The sequence below is a fragment of the Cydia fagiglandana genome, chromosome 5, assembly GCF_963556715.1.
Source record: "Cydia fagiglandana chromosome 5, ilCydFagi1.1, whole genome shotgun sequence".
Taxonomy (NCBI): Eukaryota; Metazoa; Arthropoda; class Insecta; order Lepidoptera; family Tortricidae; genus Cydia; species Cydia fagiglandana.
The window spans coordinates 10852272-10876371 of record NC_085936.1 but is presented as its reverse complement, the minus strand read 5'-3'; the positions used below and the strand labels follow the sequence as shown (position 1 = coordinate 10876371).

General features: G+C 36.2%; 2 protein-coding genes and 1 long non-coding RNA gene across 3 annotated transcripts in view; 1 reads left to right on the top strand and 2 right to left on the bottom strand.

Moving 5' to 3' along the window:
- Window positions 1-6929, bottom strand: part of LOC134664486 (uncharacterized) — a 469507-nt gene extending 462578 nt beyond the window's left edge. Inside the window, exon 1 of the long non-coding RNA XR_010098253.1 lies at window positions 6892-6929. This is a non-coding gene — a long non-coding RNA (uncharacterized LOC134664486). The remainder of the gene's footprint in view (window positions 1-6891) is intronic.
- The window catches only part of LOC134664475 (ommochrome-binding protein-like), a 223045-nt gene that overhangs the window by 186982 nt on the left and 11963 nt on the right, over window positions 1-24100 (bottom strand). The gene's annotated exons all lie outside the window — the stretch shown is intronic.
- The window catches only part of LOC134664457 (uncharacterized), a 119018-nt gene continuing 103184 nt past the window's right edge, over window positions 8267-24100 (top strand). The window contains exon 1 of the mRNA XM_063521117.1: window positions 8267-8411. The gene's annotated coding sequence lies outside the window, so the exon portion shown is untranslated. The remainder of the gene's footprint in view (window positions 8412-24100) is intronic.

Sequence of the window (24100 nt, the reverse complement as noted above, 5' to 3'; positions counted from 1 at the left end):
TATAGCCCAAGCCCTCTCGCGCTCGAGAGGAGGCCTGTGCCCAGCAGTGGGACGTATATAGGCTGAGATGATGATGATGGTGATGAGATAGGTAGTGGACTAAATTCCACGTCATTTAATAAATAGGGACTATTACTACTTGAAAACTGCATCATCAACGTACTTGTTGTAATTGTTTTTCGAAAGGCTAAATCTCGGCGAGGATCGTGAGGTTGATTACATCATTAAGACAACTGTGAGATAATTGTCTTATGACATCATTCTATTCTGTATTACAACATTGGAACTCACAAAAACCATTTTTAAAACTTAAACCTATAGCCTCTTAACGCCCAAGGTCCTACCTATTGTACTTATTCAGTTCGATGAAATTTAAATCATATTCAATTGGAACAGAGTCGCATTTCTGTATGGTTTCGTTCAATTTTCAAACAAAACCAAAATCAACTTTATTCCCCGCACTAAAAGTTCAAATTTCAGTGGCAACTTCTGGATTTTTCATTTATATGCGCCTTAGAAGGATAATTCTAGGCTTACATTTTTCCTTGGGCTAGAAAATATAGTAAAAACAGAAACACTAAAGGTGACAGTCCATTTCCAACGACAGCTGCATTACTGCGCTATAACCGCGAAAATCGAAGTTCGCAAATTGCGGGCAATTTTCTCTGTCACTCTAATTCCGCCTTCATTGGAGTAAAAGAGAAAGATCCCCGCAATTTGCGAAAAACGGTTTTCGCGGGAGCCCCTCTGTTCATTTTACTATAGAAATTGACAATGACAGCGACGCGTTCAGTACCGGTAGCAGCTGCGGTTAGAAATGGAATGTTACCATAACGCGTCGTGTCGCCTTGGATAGTTTTACTTAGCACATATTTACACGACAAAAAATAAATAATTTAGTCAAGGTTTTGGTCCAGAAACAAAGACATTGTAAAATAACGCATGTGCAATTTGCACCTTTTATGAACTAACCTTGTCGTCACTTTACAAGCAATTTTACTTACTAACTATTTCTACTTACTACGGACTCATACACGCGTATTCGGGAAACGAGATAATCACAAGATCTAGAAACGATATAGAGATCAACTAGATTTACATTAGATATCGACTAGAAGTGACTTGGATATCTATGTCAAAACTTGTCGAAATCGTTCAAGAGGACCTCCAGAATCGCGGAAACGTCAAATTTGACATATGTATCTGCCAAATATCTTTAAATTATCCATACCGTAACTTGTTGAAGTCTAGTAGAAATCTAATTTATTTTCCGAATCGAGCCGTATATCATCCATCCATCAGCTCGGCTCACTCTCATAATCAAATGGACGTTTTGATATTTCATTATTTTAATCATAAAAATAGTATTAAATTTTTTTAAACATATTGTATTAATCACTACACCTTATAAAATCAAAGTCCCCCGCCGCGTCTGTTTGTGTGATTGTATGTTTATTAGCGATAAACTCAAAAACTACTGAACGAATTTTCATGTGGTTTTCAACTATCATTAGAGTGATTCTTGAGAAAGGTTTTTAGATATATAATTTGTTAACCCGTGCGAAGCCGGGGCGGGTCGCTAGTTTATAATATTTGTCAAACAGCTTGCTTACGGTAACAGACATCATTTCCACAGCATTTAAATATTAATTTAACGCAAAATCTCTCAAAATTGTATTAAGATCCGTCACCGTATCCAAGCTATTAAAAAAATACTATAGATTGGATACAGTGATTTGATTATAATTAATGAGGAAATCGCATTAAAATTAATGAACACTCATCCCTTAACCCGTGTCATGGCAACATAACCTGCCGTTCAATTTATTTTTGGACATCCAAAATTATTAAAAATGACAGACTGACGCACAATATTTTCCCACTCCTGTAAAATCATAATCCACTTGAATATGATTGACCCCCCTTTTAAAAAGATATAGTTTTAAAACTTCCGGAGGCGTGGCTCACTCCGCGATTTCGTCGCTTTGCAGCAGGTACATCCATTCCACACCAATTTTGGTGGCTAGCCATAAGCTGCGCGTGGCGCTGTCGCCACCTAGCGGCCATATCTGTCCTGATCGTAACAGACGCGTTTTATTATAGTTAGAGTGAGTCTTATGGACCTAGTAGGTACCATTATTTATTCTGTGCTTCCGGACTATTCCGGAGCTACATACCGCCCATCAGCTTAACATTTATATCAATTTTAGGAAACAATACCTGGATGCGGGCAATTAAGTTTCACAATATTGGGTAGCGATCATTAGTGATTGCGATACAAACAAACCGATATTTTAATTTGTTTTGTGTGCTAATCTTTCCTACCGGTCGTAATTATGAATGCCTTAATTAATCACGGAATCGTTTACATCTGGCTAACATAAGTACAGGTTGCTTTTCTAATTGGAAGTTTATTTACGCATAAAAATGTTTAAGGCTCAGTAAGTTCGTATTCTTCTTTCACTCTCACCGAGCGTAAGGATGAGCAGGCGTGACTCACTCCGCGATTTCGTCGCTTTGCTACAGGTAGCTAAAAGTACATCCGATCCACACCAATTTTGGTGGCTAGCCATAAGCCGCACGTGGCGCTGTCGCCACCTAGCGGCCATACCTGTCCTGATTGTAACAGACGCGTTTTGTTAGAGAGTGAGTCTTCTGTACCTAGTACTATTATTTATTCTGTGGCATGAGCGAGATGAAAGTGCGTGCCCGGGAGCGCAGATAAATTCAAAATTTTTTGTACGTTTAAATTAAATAAAAACATGATTGGCAATTTTTAGAAGCAATTTTCATTTTGTTAGCTTCTGGGCATTTTAAACCTAAGTTCGTGATTATTTCTTCCATGGAGCGCAAGTCAAGAACTCCGGATTCGAATCGATACAGTACACTCCCTCGATAAATGCCTTTGCAAATTTATGGCAGCCGTATTGTGATCCAAAAAAGCGCTACGTCTTTTAAAAGACTTCGTTTTCTGAACCTTCTGCACCTTAAACCACCAACCACCATCCCTACACTGCTTCCAAGACCACAAGAGAAGGTAGGGTCACATGTTTAATCTTTGTGTTGTGGGTGCCGTTACTGCACTACGACAGTGCGGAGACACTCCTGACTTCGGTCGAACTCAGCTCCTTTCGGCTCAGCATTGCTCCGAGCAATTATTGGAGTTGGCATCACTTTACTTCCTTGTGCGTGCACGACCACAGATAATATAATCACTTGAATGTTGACAACCCTAAATACCCGACAGGGATAGCATGATTCTACCCTGAATCGCTGTCAAATTTCGTGTTTGTGGTAAGGACGGCTAAGGAATGGAATGCGCTCCCGGCATCTGTATTCCCTGAGAGAAATATGACCTCGGTCTCTTTAAAGCTAGAGTGAATAGGCTATTACTGAACCGGTGAGCTCCATCTTAGGCTCTGTCTTCACTTTCCATCAGGTGTGACTAGAGCCAATCGCCGATCAGTTTATTATAAAAAAAAAAGTGTCCTTTCTGTACGGTAGTACTATTATTTCTTCTGTGACTACGAGTAGAATATCGCATGCGATGCGACCTTAGCCTGCTGGATAGGTGGAATAGGCACTTACCTACCTACCAACCTAAGTTATGACAGAAACAAATTTTCACAAGAATTGTCATTAGGTATCTCTAAAACAATACTGATTACAGAAAACTTATTATACCTATGTCATTTTTTAAATGCCGTCAAGAATACACCTGTGCGCACTGCCAAGGAATGGAATTCCTTGCCGGCGTCTATATTTCCGTGTTCTTATAACCCGGCAACCTTCAAATCAAGAGTGAACAGGCACCTTCTGGGCGAGCTCGCTCCATCGTAGGCCACGTCTACGCCTCGGCTAGTCTGTGGCCATGAGTAAGCCAATTCATTATAATAAAAAAAACCTGTAAAATTTCTCGGGTTATTCGAGCCACGCCCACGGTGTATACATATTGAGAATTTTCAAAACAGTCTATTACTACAATGAGGTTCGATATCAGCTTTGATATCGATATAGTTGTTTGTCCTAAAATATTTTTCGACAGCATTTATTTTATAAATAAACTATTTCTATTTTAGTATTCATGGACTGAGTCGGCATATGTTATATAGTTGGTACCCACCTACTGTTTTCTTCGTAATGTAATCCCCCTGTAAGGCCTCGTATTTAATGTACACTTGTACAGTAAGTGCCCCAATCTAAGTACCCACGTCGACACACTGGCTGAATAGCAAAGTGGATACTTATGTCAGGGCTTCAATTGTACTTTATGTGGTAGCGATGTTAGAGCAAGTATTTAATATAAGAGCACTGCTATATAGTGCTAGCGATAAGGCATGCGGCTTCCAAACTAGAAGTTAATCCGATGAGTTTCTCGGAAGTCGGATCATAATCAACATATATGAAACGAAATATCGGTAGCTTTTGAATAACACCTATTAAGGTAGTTTCGCGCCATAACGACCGCAACACAACGTACAGTCAGAATAATATAGTTCGTAACAATATACATAGTTTTGCCTTTTACCCTAATGGCTCCTCTACACGATGGGCCAACGCCGGCCACTCCAAGGGACGCGTTTATGCGTTAGAGGGAGCAAGTGATATCTCATTCTACCGCATGGCTGCGTCCCTTGGAGTGGCCGGCGTTGGCCCATTGTGTAGAGGAGCCATTAGGTTGGAATTGCAGGGTTATACTGGCAGTTTTTGTAAAATAGGTAAATAATAAGTAGCCTCGGGCGTGGCTCACTCCGCGATTTCATCGCTTTGCTACAGGTAGCTAAAAGTACATCCGTTCCACACCAATTTTGGTGGCTAGCCATAAGCCGCGCGTGGCGCTGTCGCCACCTAGCGGCATCTGTCCTGATCGTGTTTATGCGTGAGAGGGAGCAAGTGATATTGCTATCTCATTCTACCGCATGGCTGCGTCCCTTGGAGTGGCCGGCGCTGGCTCATCGTGTAGAGGAGCCATAACAGACACGTTTTGTTAGAGAGTCTTCTGTACCTAGTACTATTATTTACTCTGTAAACGCGAGGAAGAAGAAGGTAGCCTGTTAAATGAGCGAGCAGACCTACCTGACTAACCCCGATTCCGGCTTACTCACCGGTGACGAGTGACGTCACGACACTGTGTGGGGAAAGTTCCACATTCTTGAGCCTCCGGCCGCGGTCCTTGCACTATTCGACTATGTTTCTCAACAGCTGGCTGCATCACAAATGTCATGTTACTATGAGTCACATTCAAACTTTTAAAATGTTACCTTGATTTGATATTAAATTTATATTACTCGCAGTTTGGATGCACCTCCGTTACATTAAAGACTGTCTTGCCTTGTCTCTGTAGTTAGTACGATTTCCGGGAATTTGAATTAGTTCAACTGAAAAAGGACAAACTGATGCGTTTTGCATGCGCTCAATATTCCTATTGCATCTTGCATTAAGTACTGGAGCCCACGGTTCCAGCAGCGTGGGATACGGCAGTTATCCTTTCTTTCTCTCCGTACAAATACCACATCATGCTGCAAAAAAATGCAAAAAATGAATATCATTAAACAGATATGCCCAGATAATATATGCAGGAATCCTACAAGTTGGTAATGAGGTAAATAGGAAAACATTTTTTTTTTAATTAAAACTATTTCTTTATCTGCAAGCATAACGACATTTTCGCCTAAAATCTTTAAGTAAAAAGCGAAATTTAAGAAAATGTACACCAGTAAAGCTAATAAAAGTAGGTAAGAAAATATATTTTTATAAAAACTCTACAGAAACATTTGTAAAAGGTGCATATACATACTGTAAATAATACTAGAATCATGATATTCATGTCATGATAACTATTGTATATCCGTTGAAACATGAGCTATTTTAATTTATTTTCAATTCGCCAAAGGAACTTCCGGTCCGTAAAATTACTGGAGTGATTCCCCCTACCCCCTACGATTCAGTGGTTTCGCCATCAAAATACAAGACAGATGGACGGATTACTTTCTGTACTTATAATTATAATCTATATTCTATAGATGTATGTATAAGTGTGCAATGGGAGGACTCTTTATTATCATGTAGCACGCGTCTACGCTGTGCATGTGTGAGTGATGTCGCTATGGGAGTGAGCGTGTAGTGGTGGAGCGGGGAAGCGTCGTCGTTTGTAAATATGAAAGAATATTTTATAACATCTAGATAAGAGGAAACGGGACAACCGTCTCCAAACAAACTAACATACGTAGACGTTTCTCTCTGGATATTATATTAACATTATAAAAAAAAAATATTATAGGACATTCTTACACAGATTGACTAAGTTCCACAGTAAGCTCAAGAAGGCTTGTGTTGTGGGTACTCAGACAGCGATATATATAATACCAGGTGTGGCCTGTAACACAAGCAAATAATTAAAACATAGATTGTACTCCTCAAACGGTGACACTTTTGTTCAACAACTTTTAAAAATTATGAAGTATTTAGGCTCCCTATTTTTCATACAAAATAAATATTGTCTTCAATGGACGCCATCGCCACGCCATATCATTGTGATTGACGTTGCTTGTCACACCTTAGACATAACAAAATTCGCAATATATTGCGTTTTAAAGTGACATTCCATTTCCAACTGCAGCTGCAATACTGTTCATTTTACTATGGAAACGCGTCGCTGTCATTGTCAATTTCCATAGTAAAATGAACAGTATTGCAGCTGCAGTTGGAAATGGAATGTCACTTTTAGAATAAACTTTAAAGTGTATTAAAAATCAAACCACAAGTTATTTTTAAAAGTCGTTGAAAAAATGTTGGTCAGTATGCGGAGTACAGCCTACAGTTAAATTTTTTGCTCATGTTACAGGCCACACCCGGTATATAAATATGTACTTAAAATAGGTACTTAAATACATAGAAAACAACCTTGACTCAGGAACAAATATCTGTTTCATCACACAAATAAATGCCCTTACTGGGATTCGAACCCAGGACCATCGGCTTCACAGGCAGGGTCACTACCCACTAGGCCAGACTCGCCCCCTTCTTTTATTTTTTTAATTTTTACTTGTTATAAAAGTTAGGAGTCAAAAATTTTCCATACAAATTTGTAAATGCTACTCTCATATTTTTTTGAACCATGATTCTAAAATTTAGTGCAAATTGTGAATTGGGGAAGGGTGCATTTTTTTCCTTTTCGGAGCGATTATTTCCCTAAATATTTACAAAAATGGTTCCTTAAGACCTCTATTCGTTTTGAAACCTTTCCAACGACACCCCACAACGCTATGGGGTTAAAGTAAAAAAAGAAAAACATTCCCACTTTAGGCACGTGTAGGGGATTTCCCCTATTTACCTATTTAGGTAAGTAACGGTTAGTGAGCATGGACGGACAGACCCGACACACAGATAGCCTAACTAGGGAAATGTAATACCAAATGTCCTATCACATGGTTACTCCGCCTGGTACTCTCTTCAAGCCTACGTCATCATGCGACAGGGCTATATGTATAATAGTAAGTACATATTTATCCAATAGCGCTATACAAAGTGGCAATGTTATTGTGACGTAGGCTTGCGTCACTCTGGGAAGAGAAGACCATGTTTTATTAGTTAGACTATGTTCTATCATAAACTATAGGAAATCGCATAGTAGCTATAGGTACCTACTTAGTTGTATTATTTAAAGATAGTTACCTACTTATCCGAATCGTAGAATCTTAAATAGGTAACATTAAGTTTTCTTAAAAACCAACTACATATTACCTGGCATTTTAATACCACGTTGATGGCAAGCAGATATGCATACCCCGCCTGATTAGTGATCACAATCTGTGTCCCTAGCATATGGACGCTTGTTTCCTTACGATGAATTACGAATTGAAAAAAATACTAAAATTTTAAGGGCTCCGTAATTAACAAGCGCTTATAGTTTTTTCTACACTCCCATGTTTTTTTTTTTTTCAGATTAAAAATTTTATATAACCTCAAAATTAGTGGTAACTTTTTTCCTCTAAAATTAAATTTGACTAATTATGCACTCAATTCAATTAAAGTGTCGTTTACATGTCGCAATATTAGATATCATAGGAACCTTTGCATTTCAGAAGAAAAAGATAATTACCACTACTTTTGAGGTTAGAAAAAATCTTATCTATAAAAAATGCAGTACCTACTACCTACCTATAGATTAATAATATCCAAATGAACGGTGCAACTACCCAACCAACACAAAGGAGTCTTACCTGTGTGCGTGTACCGTCTTACCTGCGCGTACGCCTCGAAGAAAGCCTCGCTCAGTGCTGACCTGGCCGTCTCGCGCGCCGGCGGCGACCATGTGACAGTGCCTCCGTGCAGTGTAGTGTTACTGTGCTAGTACGTTCACCTCAAACCCCTGATAGTGTTACGGATTTTACGGACCTGCTCAGAAAACGGTAAGAATTCTAAAAACGTCTCTCAACTCCCTTTAAAACTTACTTAAGGTGATGTGAAAGTTCCTGATCGGAGTTCGAAGAGTCAGTTGTTGACACACTTTTGGTTCAGGTGTGGTGGGCAGGTGGGCGCGCCTCTGTGTCAGTAATACGTGTTCGGCCAAAATTCCGATCTCTCGGGACCGCTTTCGTACACAACTTTCTTCCGGTAAGATTTTTATGCGCGCTTTAAAACATTTCCGCGTACGCAGAACGAGATTTGAAACCGGACTATGGTTGGGTATACGATTCATAAAAAGTACCCAACCCTTAAGAACCTGGTCGTTATAATATTAACTGTATCCTTAGTTTGACAGCTCGAATAAGGTGTTAGTGCGACACCGGTTTAAGTGTACACGTAGAGCTTCGGAAAAACGCTATTGGAGCGAAGACATCAACGCGCTTTAATGCCACTTATGAATCTTATGATTCATTTTTTCGTTATTAAAAATATTCGGTTCCTCATGCGTTCTTTACATTATTACTAGAAAAATAATATATTTTAGGTCACTATGTGTATTTTTTTAACTCTTTTAGATATATATCGTATACGACTATAATTATTTTTACAAATTTGTAACAACTCGACTATACAATACAATTTCAGAAAGCAAAATAATAATATTAAATTAAGTATTATAATCGTGTACAACTGCAGGCTGAAGGCAAACAAGAACAGCCTTTATAATCTTTATATTGAAACCGTGAAACGTCGGCACAGCTTAAAGTCAACTTTACTGCCAGCCAGTTAAGCTATTATTTGAAAGCTTAGGTACACGAGTCAATATTGAATGCAAATTTTGCGCCATACCATACATGTCAAGTTGTGCGTTTCCTTGTGACTTAAAATTAAGTAGACATAGGTACCTTAAGAGCTACAAAACAACAATATTGTTTCAATTAAAAATAGCTTTAGAACTATTAATGTGACGTTTGACAAACGGCATCATTTTATCGGTTTTGAAAAGACCGATATCTAATTACATTTTGTAGGTATGCCAGTAGCGTTAGCGCTTTGAACAACAGAAAAATGTAAGGTACCTAACTGAAGCGTTCTAGGTATGAACCTTAGTACGTTTACCTTACCTATATTTGGTATGAACCAATTATAGGTAAGGTAAACGTACTAGTGCGCGACTTGCTCATGCCCAATAGATGACACCTTGCTATCACCTATATTGACAATGACTTAAGTTTCAAAATGACACTACTAGGACCGCGTAGAGCACCAACCAGTACGTTTACCTTACTAATTGATATTACTAAACTACCGTACTCATTTCTCGATCTTATCCAGTCGGAAACAAAAACACGCGTCAAAGTCAAAGCTAACGTTTACAGTTTTTGTGGAATCTGCCGGCAGGGCAGGGTTGCCATCTCCAATTTTTTTGTACCCCTAGAGCTCAACTTAAAACCCCTAAAACTGTACTATTCTTTTGAAAAACCCACTAAATAAAAAAAAACATATTTAGCCCCTAAAAAACCCCTAGCTGGTTTATTTCCCCCTAAATTTAGTAGTAAAACCACTAAGTTGGCATCCCTGCGGCAGGGAGCATCTCGTGATGAGGCTGGACCGGTTTCCCCCCCCCCCCCTACCCGGCCACTCACGACGCGGTTGAGTGCACCCCCTTTATCTCCATTTATGTAAAATCTGCATTATCACACTGTTCTAGGAAACGCAACAGACGTTGCCCGTTGAGTACCTGTTATGAGCTTATGAGACGTGTTTTCATTTTAAGCCGTTAATGGATGTTATTTTATGACAAATTGAAGGAAATATTTGAAGAGGTACTACTAATTAGGAGTAGAGGTAAAAACTACCACGTTAATCTCTTAATCTGCGAAGTTGCGAATAGCGAAAATTTGAGGCATGTAGCTCTAGGTAACAGGTAGGTGTAGGTAAGTAGGTAGGTAGGTAGGTATAGGTATCTAGCTCGTTTTTTTAGCATTATAAGAAGGGTTAACAATTGCTGTGACTTAAGTATTTTTCTAAAATGTCTTTTTATTTAAAAACACTTGAAAAATAAGTCACAGTGAATATGTACCTAACAATTTTATTTAACTTTGTAGTTTATTATCCCATCAAAAACATAAATGTAAAAAGGAGAGCCAAGTTCAATACAAAAATTATGCTTGGCTGTGGCGTTCGCCGCAAAAAGAATGGAGATCTAAATGAGTGCCAAGTTCTATGCAAAATCCAAATATGTATTTATAGGAACAAAATAACATTATAAACAAGTATTAAACTCTATTTCTTTGCTTTATTGGATACCTATAACAATTGCTGTTATTTAAAAAAATAGAGTTTAATACTTGTTTATAATGTTATTTTGTTCCTATAAATACATATTTGGATTTTGCATAGAACTTGGCACTCATTTAGATCTCCATTCTTTTTGCGGCGAACCCCACAGCCAAGCATAATTTTTGTATTGAACTTGGCTCTCCTTTTTACATTTATGTTTTTGATGGGATATCAATACTTTTTGTAAAGAAAACTAGGCAGGTATTGAGATTTAATGTTTTTTCTTGTGTTTCCGCTGCATGTTTTTTACTTCTGTTCTTTGTATTAATTATGTGGTGCCGCGCGCCGCCAACGACACACCGTTGGCCGGTTGTTTAGCGCGTATTACAGGTTTTTTGTATGGGGACCCCCCTATTTTTTAACTTTTTTTATTTTTAGATTTTTTCCTACGCTTACACACAATTACCGAGATGGATTCCAAATTTCATCCTTCTAGGTCATCTGGAAGTAGGTTAGGTTTGGGTACTATATGTCAGTCACAATAAAAAAGAAATTTGTATGGGGACCCCCCCTATTTATTAACTTTTTTTTGTTTTTAGATTTTTTCCTACGCTTACACACAATAACCGAGCTGGATTCCAAATTTCATCCTTCTAGGTCATATGGAAGTAGGTTAGGTTTAGGTACTTATATGTCAGTCACAATAAAAAATGGTTTTTTTGTATGGGGACCCCCCCTATTTTATAACTTTTTTTAGTTTTTAGATTTTTTCCTACGCTTTTACACAATAACTGAGCTGGATTCCAAATTTCATCCTTCTAGGTCATCTGGAAGTAGGTTAGGTTTAGGTACTATAGGTCTGTCAGTCAGTATTAAAATTTACGACTTTTTGACCTTCATATCTTTATAACCGTTTGAGCTAGCTTCATGAAATTTGGGCTTCTAGATGTCCTTATGGATATAATTAAACACACGTAGTTTTATGTGTTTACGTTAAAGATGTTTTGAGTTATAGAAGGGTCAAAAGTGGCACCAAGTGGTTCGTGTAATATTACACTTGGCGCTGGCTAGCCAGTTCCTTTGCTTGAACTTGGCTTGACACGCTGCCGCGTGTCTAGATTTCATTTTAGTTATATTTAAGTATTTTTTATGTATGATTGTATACATATAGGTACCATTAACCTTACCAAGTACTCAATTCAAAAATAATTCAAAACAATTAGGTATAGGTATATTTCATTTGTGATATTTTTATCTTTATTTGACATTTTAATGACAGTTACAAATTATTTAAGTTGACATCAACTTAAATGCTAACTTGGTTTTTAAATTCAGTTGTTTGATATGTGTTTCTTAGTACATGACTTGACGATCCTTATTGGGAGAAACAATCTTATTATTTTAAATTAATAATGTAATTTTTGACGATCATGAATATCATGATGAGAAGATAAACATAATTTTGACGAATGTAGCAAATTTATAGTGTAATTTTCATCTTGAAATAAAGAAATCTAAATCTATAGCCATAGCATATTAATAATTTAAATTGTTTTGGTTTCATAGTAAAGTTACTTTTTTCAATAAAAAGGTACCTACGTAAAGATCGTTTATCCCATGTTTACCCTTTTTCTAATGTTAAAAAACGATGTAGGTACAAAGGTACATACCTACCAATACAGCGAAAACGAGATATTAAAATGATAGCCTGTTAGGTATTTAAATAAAACCTGTTTACTGTCTATTCAACCACAATCCTTGTTTCAAACATCGAAATCCTGTTTGAACTTAAATAAATACGTACCTAGTCAAACCACGTATGTTTGAGTTTTATCCAAACCCCTTTGAAACAATTTTAATCGAAAACACAGACACAGAACCGACGGAAGTCGCTATTTGACCATTATATTATTGATAAATGTTTATGGTTAGACACACTTCCAGCATAATATATTGAATAAACCATTATGATAATTTCAATACACTTCTCCATTGAAATATACCTACAGAAATCGTTGACTCATTGGAACATAAATACCAATACAATTCATAAATTGTATTCATAGAACCATATTTACGACGGTTATATGAGGTTCCTCCTTATAAATAACTAGCTTTTGCCCGCGACTTCGTCAGCGTGGAATTATTAATTTAGGTATAGATTCCCCATACAAACTTCAACCCCCCTTTTCACCCCCTTAAGGATAGGATAGTTTCTTGAAAACAAAACTACCGTTTGTCCTTCCCCGGGACTGAAACTATCTGTATACCAAATTTCATCTAAATCGTGCACCAGCGCCGGTACTGGCGGTGCTACACCGCGCGGGCGGGACATGTTCCCATTGACAAAGTTTGTTGTGCAGTTGTTATTAAGTCCCCATACAAAATTCCACCCCTTTAAGGGATGATTTCTGGGATAAAAACTATTATATATATCCTTCCTCGGGACTAAAACAATCTCTATACCAAATGTTAACTAAAATCAGCGCGGCTTAAGCGTGAAGAGGTAACAGACAGACACACTGTCGCCTTTATAATATTAATAAAATTAGTTTTTTAGTATTAGAAAGAAGGTAAGTGATTTTGACATGCCTTTTAATTGAAAAACGCTTTTTAAAAATCAGTAACTATTACTTATGAAAGCAGAAGAATATAAATGATCATATTACATTCATAATTGCTACATATTTGCTGTAACTTATTTTTTAAATGTTTTTTAATTAAAAGACACATCAAGATTGTTTACCGTCTAGTAAATCTAGTATTAAACTAGATTGGGTATGAGTGGTGGGGATAACTGACAGAACGGGATAGTCTTTATGTATCTTTCAGTAGGAGTAGCAGCGAAAGCTCTATTATTGTTTGTCCTTGTCACAGTCTCACATATTTTTTGTGCCCCACCATAAATTTAGTATGGACATGGTATGGATTATGGTGGGGAACAATTAAATTCGACCAATCATAGTGTCGCATTACTCGCATTGCATATGTTTTGTCCCTGACGGAGGCACGCGTATACCACTTCTATATGATGCTACCTTAACTATAGTATGGATTAAAACATTAAATGAAATCAACTTGTTTAGATGCTTAAATGTTTACTCATGGACAAAGATTTGGTCACGTTCCATTATTCCGTTTCGACACGTAATTTCGGCCGCCGGCCATCCACGTAATCACGTTATTTACGTCCTAATAATAATTGTGGCTCAGCCCTTAACCAAGGCCCTTTCAAGGTAGGTAATTCAAGGTTTATTTGATTTAGTTGTTTTGCATTTTTTGTAATTCATTCAAAAACTACCAGAGTTTGTTTGTATACCTTAACAACTGGTGTTTAACATTGAACTTAACTGTTTTTTTTTAAATTTTATACAGCGAGATCGATGCTTATCAACCCTACTTAAGGCTTAAGGCCTTTTATATGTAAACGCGCCGCCCGGAAAACGCGCCTGTGTGACGGAACCTTTAGTTACTAATTCAATCTTATTTCTTCCATATATATACATATCTCGATTTTCATGGAACAAAGTGCAAACATAAATGATACTTTCATATACCTACATGATCCGACCCCTTACGCACTCAAGAGCAATGAACACGTACTTTGTTTAGATGTTTGATTCTATGTTTCATTTTACAATTTATGCAATCCCTTTTAACCTACGTTATCAAGGTTCCCTCAACCATCGCCTTCAACCCGTTAACTCCGTATAACACGAAGTCACCACTACAGTTTGCTAATTTACTATCTCAGAATTCTCGTCAAAGAAACTTGCTGGCGATCGGCCGAGTGGATCGAGCATGCTCGTTAATTACTACTAGCTTCATGCCTTGTGGACACAATTCTTGTTCATACAAGGGTCCATATTCATGCGGTTTAGCGTAAGGTAGTTACTGAATAATGTTATGAGAAACTGCATTTACGGCCAGTTATCTATGACGGGTAATTTGATTGAGATATGTAGCTAATAGCGGCGTAATTCAATTCATTCTGGGGTTGCATGCACTAAAGCCACATCTGAGAAGGTCGATAATGTTTCTCGTAATTAATTAATATTGCTTTACACAAACATTAGAGAATAAATTCTACCTCAGTATCGGATTTTCCAATTAATAAATTAAAGACGTAGAGATAGTGTTATGGCTCTCCACATACCTAGTATAAATATCAAATGTTAAAATAAAAGTCAGTTTTTTAAGTTAACAATTATCTTAATAATACCCAACAATTACGCAAAATATTTTCTCTATTTTTAAATCTCAAAAATAGGAGTAATCTTCATTATCATAAGAAAATACATGTTATCAATTCTAAACAAACTATTTTATGTAGGTAATTATAGTACATATTATAAAAGAAAACTAAAGTTAAATGTAGAAATAAAACTAAATATAGATACCATACCATCTTTCTATTACGTTGCTGATCAATGACATCTCTTGAATACGTGGAGTAGATTTTCATTTACTGTATTTGTGAGGTAAGATGGGGTAAGACGAACACAGTTAATTTTGCTCAGTATCAAAACAAACAGTATGAGGATTCTATACAAGTGTTTGTCTTGCCCCGGTGATAGTCTTACCCCACCTTACTTTACTTATGTTGGGGCGAAAAATAAAACAAGGAGAGTAAGATAAAATCGTACTGATACGCTGAACGAGCTCATCTGATAGAGTTGGGTTCGATGACTTGCAACGACTCAGATACCGAGTCGATTACAGTACATTTTGTTTTCTTTTCAATGAAAAATCAACATTTTCTTTTATAACACAAAGGTAAATAACATACATACTATTTAAAGGCTCATTCCTGAACCTGATCAAACATATACAATGATTTCTTTAACATTGTAGGGAAGAATAAGTAGCAATATCTTCACAGATAGCATTTCTAAAATATCGATGTTTAGCTAAGTAATCTAAGAATCTAGTAAAATTATTTATCATGTTCGTTTCGTAGTAAAAGTTTATCTAAATGCGAAAATAAGATATATGTACATAGCACCTAATGCTTTGTGCATAAATATATGTATATTATTACTTATATGTAGATATACCTATGTATTTACTTTCAGTTTCCTGACATTGCTCAATAGGCACGTTATTATAGAATTTGCTGACATGTGCATCATATATCACACATAAATTGTACGTGTAGTTATTTAATTTTTATCAATTTTTAAGCACGTGCCTCCGCTGAATTCTGTCGGATAACTTTATTTATATTTATAATCTCCTATCTTATATATAGATTGACGTATTGAACGTATGTAAATTACTACTAAGCAGTGGTGGCCGAGTAGATATGACGTCTGACTTTCAATCCGGAGGTCGCGGGTTCAAATCCTGGCTCGTACCAATGAGTTTTTCGGAACTTATGTACGAAATATCATTTGATATTTACCACTAGCTTTTCGGTGAAGGAAAACATCGTGAGGAAACCTGCATACATCTGCGAAGAAATTCAAAGGTGTATGTGAAGTCCCCAATCCGCATTGGGCTAGCGTGGGGACTATAGATAGCCCAAGCCCTCTCGCGCATTAGAGGAGGCCTGTGGTCAGCAGTGGGACGTATATAGGCTTAAATGATGATGAAAATGATGAAACTACTATAAATGTAACAATCAGTAGGTAGTAAGGTAGTTAAGGTGGTTCGCTTTTCATACAAAATTCAATCAAAGCTCATTAAGTAACTACACACTATTAGTACACAAATATTTCCGCATTTATCTTCTTTCGAATATTCGTTTGCGCGAAATTAACAGGAAAACAATGTTTCATACAGAAAACATGCAAAAATCATAGTTAACTTTTCATCAATTTTACGTATGTGTGTGTCAAAAATGTCGTGTACAGATACATTTGCGACGTTGCCATACCATTTCCGACGTTGCCGGGCTGACCACGGCTCGAATTTTGAGTGCCGTCATGTTTAGTGCAATTTTGTTGACACTGATATTTGACAGGTAGTTAATTGACCTAAGCGAGAAGTTCGTCAGCTTAGCTAAGAACTATCATGGCGTGTTATGCAAACAGTCGCTTTTTTGCTTGCAAACGGAAGATTCCCGGTTCGATCCCCAGTCATTGTATGCTGGAACATAACTTTTTGTATTTTTGTTACACCTAAATTTCGTATTGTTTTTTTATTTTTATTTATTTTTCTTATTATCATAAATCGATTATTAAGTATGGGCTACACGTATTCTTTTATTTTTACAACGATAATTAGAAATTATACTCTACCTAATCTCTCTGATTTTTACAATCAGGACATCCTCACTGCAATAAAAACCGGGCAAGTGCGAGTCGGACTCGCGCACGAAGGGTTCCGTGCCATAATGCAAAAAAAAACAAAAAAAAGCAAAAAAAAAAACGGTCACCCATCCAAGTACTGACCACTCCCGACGTTGCTTAACTTTGGTCAAAAATCACGTTTGTTGTATGGGAGCCCCATTCAAATCTTTATTTTATTCTGTTTTTAGTATTTGTTGTTATAGCGGCAACAGAAATACATCATCTGTGAAAATTTCAACTGTCTAGCTATTACGGTTCGTGAGATACAGCCTGGTGACAGACGGACGGAGGGACGGACGGACAGCGAAGTCTTAGTAATAGGGTCCCGTTTTACCCTTTGGGTACGGAACCCTAAAAAGAAGTGTATAAAATTTCCTGTGGTTAAAAATAATGGATTTAGTCTATGAATGAAAAACACAATTATTACTATAGTTTGTTTTTTTTAGGCTTAGAAATAAGGTAAACAATCTTGACGTGTCTTTTAATTGAAAAACACATTTTAAAAATAAGTTACGGCAAATATGTAACAATTATAAATCTAATACGATCATTTATATTCTTCTGCTTTCATAAGTAATCGTTTTTGATTTTTTAAAAACCTGATAACACTGAGTATGTGGGGGAAGCGCTGCTGGCCTAGCGGAAAGCAATTCGGAGGTCGCGGGTTCTAACCCCGGCTCGTACCAATGATTTTTCGAACTTTTGTACGAAATAGCATTTGATACCTACCTATTTATACACCGATACCTATTTTTGGGTGAAAGAAAACAATGTGAGGAAACCGGACTAATCCAAATAAGTTTACTCTCTGGGTTGGAACTTGGAAGGTCAGGGCAGTCGCTTTCGTAAAAACTAGTGCGCATGCCAATTCTGGGATTAGTTGCCAAGCGGAGATTGAATATCTGGGAGACCGACCAAAGCTTACAAAACATAAAAACTCAAAAATGCGCGTTTTCTCATAGACCTAGCTAAGAGATCAAACCCCTTATAGCAAATTTCATCGAAATCGTTAGAGCCGTTTCTGATACCATCCAAATATATAAATAAATAATTATATATCTAATAATTGCTCGTTTAAAGGTAAGATAACACAAAGGAGAAACAAAAAGAAATTACCTACTCGCACCAGTCTTGAACCCCAATCCTCTTGCACGTATTTCCACGAACATACCGTTACGCTATTGCAACATACTTACGTTGTGTGAAATTGTCTACTACAAGGATCATGGAAACACTGTTTGCATGTGTGAGTAATAGTAGGAAAAAGCGTGACAGCAACACTCCGTCGAATTAAAAAGGTGGTTTTTGCACAATGAAGTATTCAATGTTTATTTTAATAGTTCAATATTTACTTAAAGAGTGCGCGAAACATACTTTTAAGTATACAAATACCAAGACCATTTCACAAAAAAATAAAATCTGAAATTTTGCAAAAGTGGTGCCATCTAGCGAGAGTTAAGTTTTGAGTAACCTAGGCGAACCACCTTAAGGCTTTTACTATAATAATTAAAAAAAAATGAAATAAATAAACCTACCTAGAAAACTTATTATCACAAAAACATATTTGTGTACTCGACTTTCAAACAGGCGACTGGATCACCGTCAAGACCGAAACTTGCCGAAACACTTTTCATTTAGTGGCTGCGATAAAGATTTTTAACAGTGTTGGTTTACTTATATGTATCTAAATTTTGTATCTGACTATTTAACTATTTTTAAGTATCTATCCAAACATCTTATTTTGATAGCGATTGCACGCAAAACGTGAAAATATTCTTCTTTGTAGTAAATAAAATAATTACTAATTTTCTGACAACGATGTGTGTAAGTTAGCAGCTTAGCTGTTTGCGGCCGAACCGCCGGAGGGATTTACCCAGTTCTGACATTATTCAAATTCAGCTTTGCGTGTATTTAAGCAAATTTGATGTGCATCGACACAATTGCAAGCTGGTTACTTGTACAAAGCTAATTGCTTGCTAGATCGCAGTTTGTAAACTGCGAATCTCTGAGCATCGTGGTTGCAAATACTCTGAAGCGAGTAATGATTCGGTCAAATTGTGTTTTTTGAAAAACTAATTATATATAGCCAGCATTCTATGAATGTAGTATGATACCTTTGGGTATGGTGCTTTACGCACACTAGCATCCCTCCCCCTCCCCCTGACGCAACCCCCCCTTTTAGCTTGAAATATGTCCCGGTTGAGAGTGTTTTTTGTTTTTTGGGAAAAGTATACAATATAGGAAAAAAGTGTCAATGAAAGAAATGTTCCCTATTAAATTCTTAACAAAAAAGGTTATATTTTTTCTTTTTGATACGATGCACCATATTGATGTTTTAGCTAGATGAACTACGACAAAATTTTACCGTTGAAAAACTTGTTGAAGCTCAATATAACATATAGACCAGCGGTGGAACAAAAATGGGTTTTGATAACATTAAAGTTTTTTCTTTTTTGATATGTTATTGTAAGCATGTTAAATAACGTTCATGTAAAAAGTTAGAAAATTTTAGGTGGAGCGTTCGGCCATATTTAAATATTTCAATTTTTGCTAAATAACTATGTAAATATAAAATTAAAGTTACAAAAAACTTTAACATATTCAATAACACTTTAATTTATTCACAATATTCGGTTTTTAGAAATCTGGAACAGCTGCTTTCTGGTGAACGTAAAAACACGAATTATTATGTAAATACAGAATTAGAGTAGCTGATATTGCAAAATTACGATATTACCTATCAACTTAGTATACATGTAAAAAGTTAGAAATGTAGACAATGTGCTTGTCTAGATATTGATTTCTGGTTAAGCAGTATAGCCAATATTGAATTAAAGTCTGTAGAGTTAATATTACACGGTCATAATAAAGATCTTACTTCTCACACAAAAGATTAGAAATATAAAATCACGGCGACACTAAATACTGATACGTAAGTATGCATTCCGAGCTTATATTTCAAACGCGCGGCGTTTTCGCGCACCGCGCTGTGCGCCGGGGCAGGAGGCAGCGATCGACGGTCGCGGGCTAGCGGTTAGCGCGGTGACCTTAAAATACGCAAAGCGTTTATAAAATTATTATCAATGGTAAATAGTTATTTTACACAGTACACTAATGGAAACTTACCTTCCCTTATTTATTTCTATATGTACTAGGGATTGCCCGCGGTTTCGTTTACGTAGAATTCGTTATCGTGTTAAGTATAGAAATAATAGATACATTTGAAAATTATTTTAGGTGCATTGTCATACAGATAACTACCCTTGTTAAAGTATTCTTCAAATTCAATACACAGGTGTCATTTCAATATAATTTTGCGTAATTTGGCGCTTTTAGGTTATAAATGACTAGCGACATATATTTTTTAAGATATCATAAAATCAATTTCAAACTAACGTTATTCAATATTTATAATTTTAAAGTCAATATTACCAACCAACTGATCCAATTTACCTACGGAAACAACTCAAAATTTGCATAAAATTAAATGCCACTTTTCTTATCCGTTTCGAAAAATCAAGAGGGCCTTTACGAGCTGATGTGATGAAAATTTTATTTAACCTTCGTCCCTCGAAACCTTCACTACGCTCAAGGTTCAATTTTACGAACCACTCGCTACGCTCGTGCTTCAATTTTAGAATGTTTGAATTTGTGAATGTACTTCCTGCCTCGCACAGCCAAACTGTGGAATGAACTGTCCGATACGACCTTCAAACCTTAAAAGACCCCCATCTTAAAGGTCGGCAACGCGCTTGCAACCCTTCTGGTGTTGCGGGTGTCCATGGGCGGCGGTAATCGCTAACCACCAGGTGATCCGTCTGCTCGTTTGCCTCCTATTTAATAAAAAAAATGTTTCGCTTGTTTGGGTATCAATATTAGCACGAGCGGTTAATCAACAACTTTTCCCCTTGTAAAACAAATAAGGTAGGTGAAGTGCAGGCATATCAGGCCCGGCGGGTAACAAGGCCCAGCATTCAAAAATAACAGTTGCTCCCTATTATTCCCAATTATTCTGAATTTGTACTTGTTGCTAAGAAGGCCCACTGTCAGTGCAGGTAAAAAGGTCCAGTCCCGGGCCTTATTGAACATATGAGATGAAATATTAGATTAAAATATTTTAAGATAATTTTGAATATTTTTAATCTCTTATTAATAAGGTCGATTTAAAGAAACTTCTATAAAATTATGACTTATAAATAACACTTGCACTGCGTGGGCTGTCAAAATTGCTGCAGACTTTTCTTGGTCTAACTCTAATCATTTATCACTTGCTTTATTGACCTAAAGACGTTTATAGATCAAAAAGTCTAATAACATTGCGGCACTTATACTTTTTAAAGGCAGTAACTATTTACAAGTGACTTTTTTTGTTAATACATAGGTAGGTATTTACGATAGAAGTGCGAAAAATAGATATTTTGCAACGAGTGACAAATTTTAACACGGCCAAAGGGAGTGTTTTAATGTGCTTATTATAGCACCGGTGTCGTAATGTAGCACCAGATGTACTGTCAAAATTATGTTAATATAATACTTATTTGTTACGAATAAATATTTATACTGTAAAAAATTATCCCACCAAACACATTTTCATGTAAATTGTTGCTAAGACGAAACCATAAGACTCGCACTGTCAAAAAGTTGTCAGATCTCTTGTCGAGCCAAGCTTCAAACTCTACAAGCCCTAACTTCACTAACTCTACACCTTAGTCAAAATATGTGGCTTGGCTGTTTCGCTACCGCCACATGGGCATAAGGTGAAAAATTTATTAAATTCATTATTTTTAGGGTTCCGTACCTCAAAAGGAAAAATACTGAACCCTTATAGGATCACTCGTGTGTCTGGCTGTCTGTCTGTCACAGCCTATTTGCTCCGTAACTACTGCACCAATAAGTTGAAATTTGGTATACACATGTAAGTCTATAACCCAAGAACATACATGTAAAGTAAATAATAGAAATTCAAATGTGACGTTCCACGGGAAAAGGTACCTTATGAGGGTTTCTAGTTTCGGAGTTATGAAATGTTTTGTAAAGAGGTGAAAATATGCTCAATTTTTTTTTATTGTGTGATCTCAAACCTTAATGCGTAACGTTTGTTTACCTGTTTTTATTTTTGTTATAAGTTAGTTATAAGCCTAGTAACGTCGTCTCAGAGTTTAGTAAAAAGGTACCTTATGGAAAAAAGGTTGAAAATTTCCAAAAAAACTAGTCAATACGGGAAAAGAAGTTTGGTAGAGAACTGTATTAGCATTCTGCAAAACTAATTTGATAATTTCAGTTCTGGTTGGGGCGCCTAGCAAATATTATAACCGTACATCGACCGACATTATAAATCCAAGTAGCCTGCTATTATACTAAAGTTACTCTCGTCAAGTCTTTCTTAACTAGAATAATCTTCATTTGGTTTGGTCGCATGCAATAAATCAGCCATTGGTTTGCTGAAAAATGCCAATACCCGACGCATTACCTTATGGAATATCTAAGGTCATTGAACCTCAATGCCGCTTGTCTTCAATGGCAACCAAAATATATTATTGATAAGAAATAGACGATTTATAATATCTTTACCCCAAAATATTATTAGTTTATCCTAACTGTTCCATCATCATCATGCCTCATCATGTAACTTAACCACAAGGTACCTTTTCATTACATACAAATTATTGGTCTTTTTTAAGATTATTATGACGAAGAACCAATTAAATTTGTGGCAGTTTAATGTAAATTAATATTTTCTATTCATAAAAGATAAAAGCTTCAATGTGATTGATGTTTTGTAGTGATGTATTATTAGATTTATTTCCATAAGGTACCTTTTCGTAAATGTATGGAGCAAATACTGTTATTGTTATGTAAGTTTAAAGTGGCATAAGGGGTTAAATATAGTATTTAGTTGGGGTTTTAGGATTTATTTCATTTGAATGACAGAATTTCTTTCATATTATGTGCTCAGAAAAATTGATTGTGTGTTACATTAAAAGTAAAAATATTCAATTATCTGATTTTATATGAAAAAGTCAGAAAATACATTTTCACCTCTAAATCGGTATTGTTTTTTGCTTAAACTGTCTCTCAGTGTCGTTTTCTAATAGATAAAATTTAAATCTAGAGAGCTCATTGCAATAAATCGTGAAAATGTAATAAAACTTTATTTTCAAGAGACTGGTTAGTATACACATAAATCAGTCGATATCAAAGGTTTCTATTTGCATTACAGAACAAGTCGCAACATTTTTTAAATCTCAGATATATAAGGTATTATTATTTGTAGTCAACTATGTAACTTACTTCAGGAACATAGTTTTTTAGGCAGCTAAACTTAAAACTTCTGTATCGTAAAGTTGCTCATTTCACAACATTATTTTCAAAAAATCATATCTCTTTTGTATTATCGATAGCTTATTTATTGTAGATTACTGGGGTATGCATAACTCCATACCCACCATAAGGTACCTTTGACCGTGGGACGTCACAAATAAAGGGGTCACTTTTGAGATGAATGATAAATAGAAGAAAAAAACACTATATCTTGTTATATATCAAATTAAGGGGCTCATTGTGAGAACCTCAGATATATTTTTTCATAATTTTAAAATAAATAGTTTAGAAGTTATTTAAGAAAATACGCAAAAAATGACCATTCCCCGCCCCCCCCTTATCTCCGAAACTACTGGGTCTACAATTATGAAAAAAATACACATATTAGCTCTTTTCCTATAGATGCCAGAAAAACCTATTAGAAATGTGCAGTCAAGCGTGAGTCGGACTTAAGTACCTAGTTTTCCGATCCCTACGGGTTTTTTAAAGACATTTTACTCACTTTTCTCTAAAAAAAATATATATTGTTAAAATTGTGTAATGTACGGAACCCTTGGAACGCGAGTCCGATTCGCATTTGGGCGGTTTTTGTATTATACTTACAGTAGTTCTTGTAGAAATGAAACGGCCAAGCCACATACTTTTGGTGTAGGGCTAGTAAAGTTAGAGGGCTTGTAGAGTTAGAAGCTTGGCAAGAGATCTGATAACTTTTTGACAGTGCGAGCCTTATGGTTTCGTTTGGGCAACATTTTACATCAAAATGTTTTTGGTGGGGTTTCACTTCTTTTTGTAAG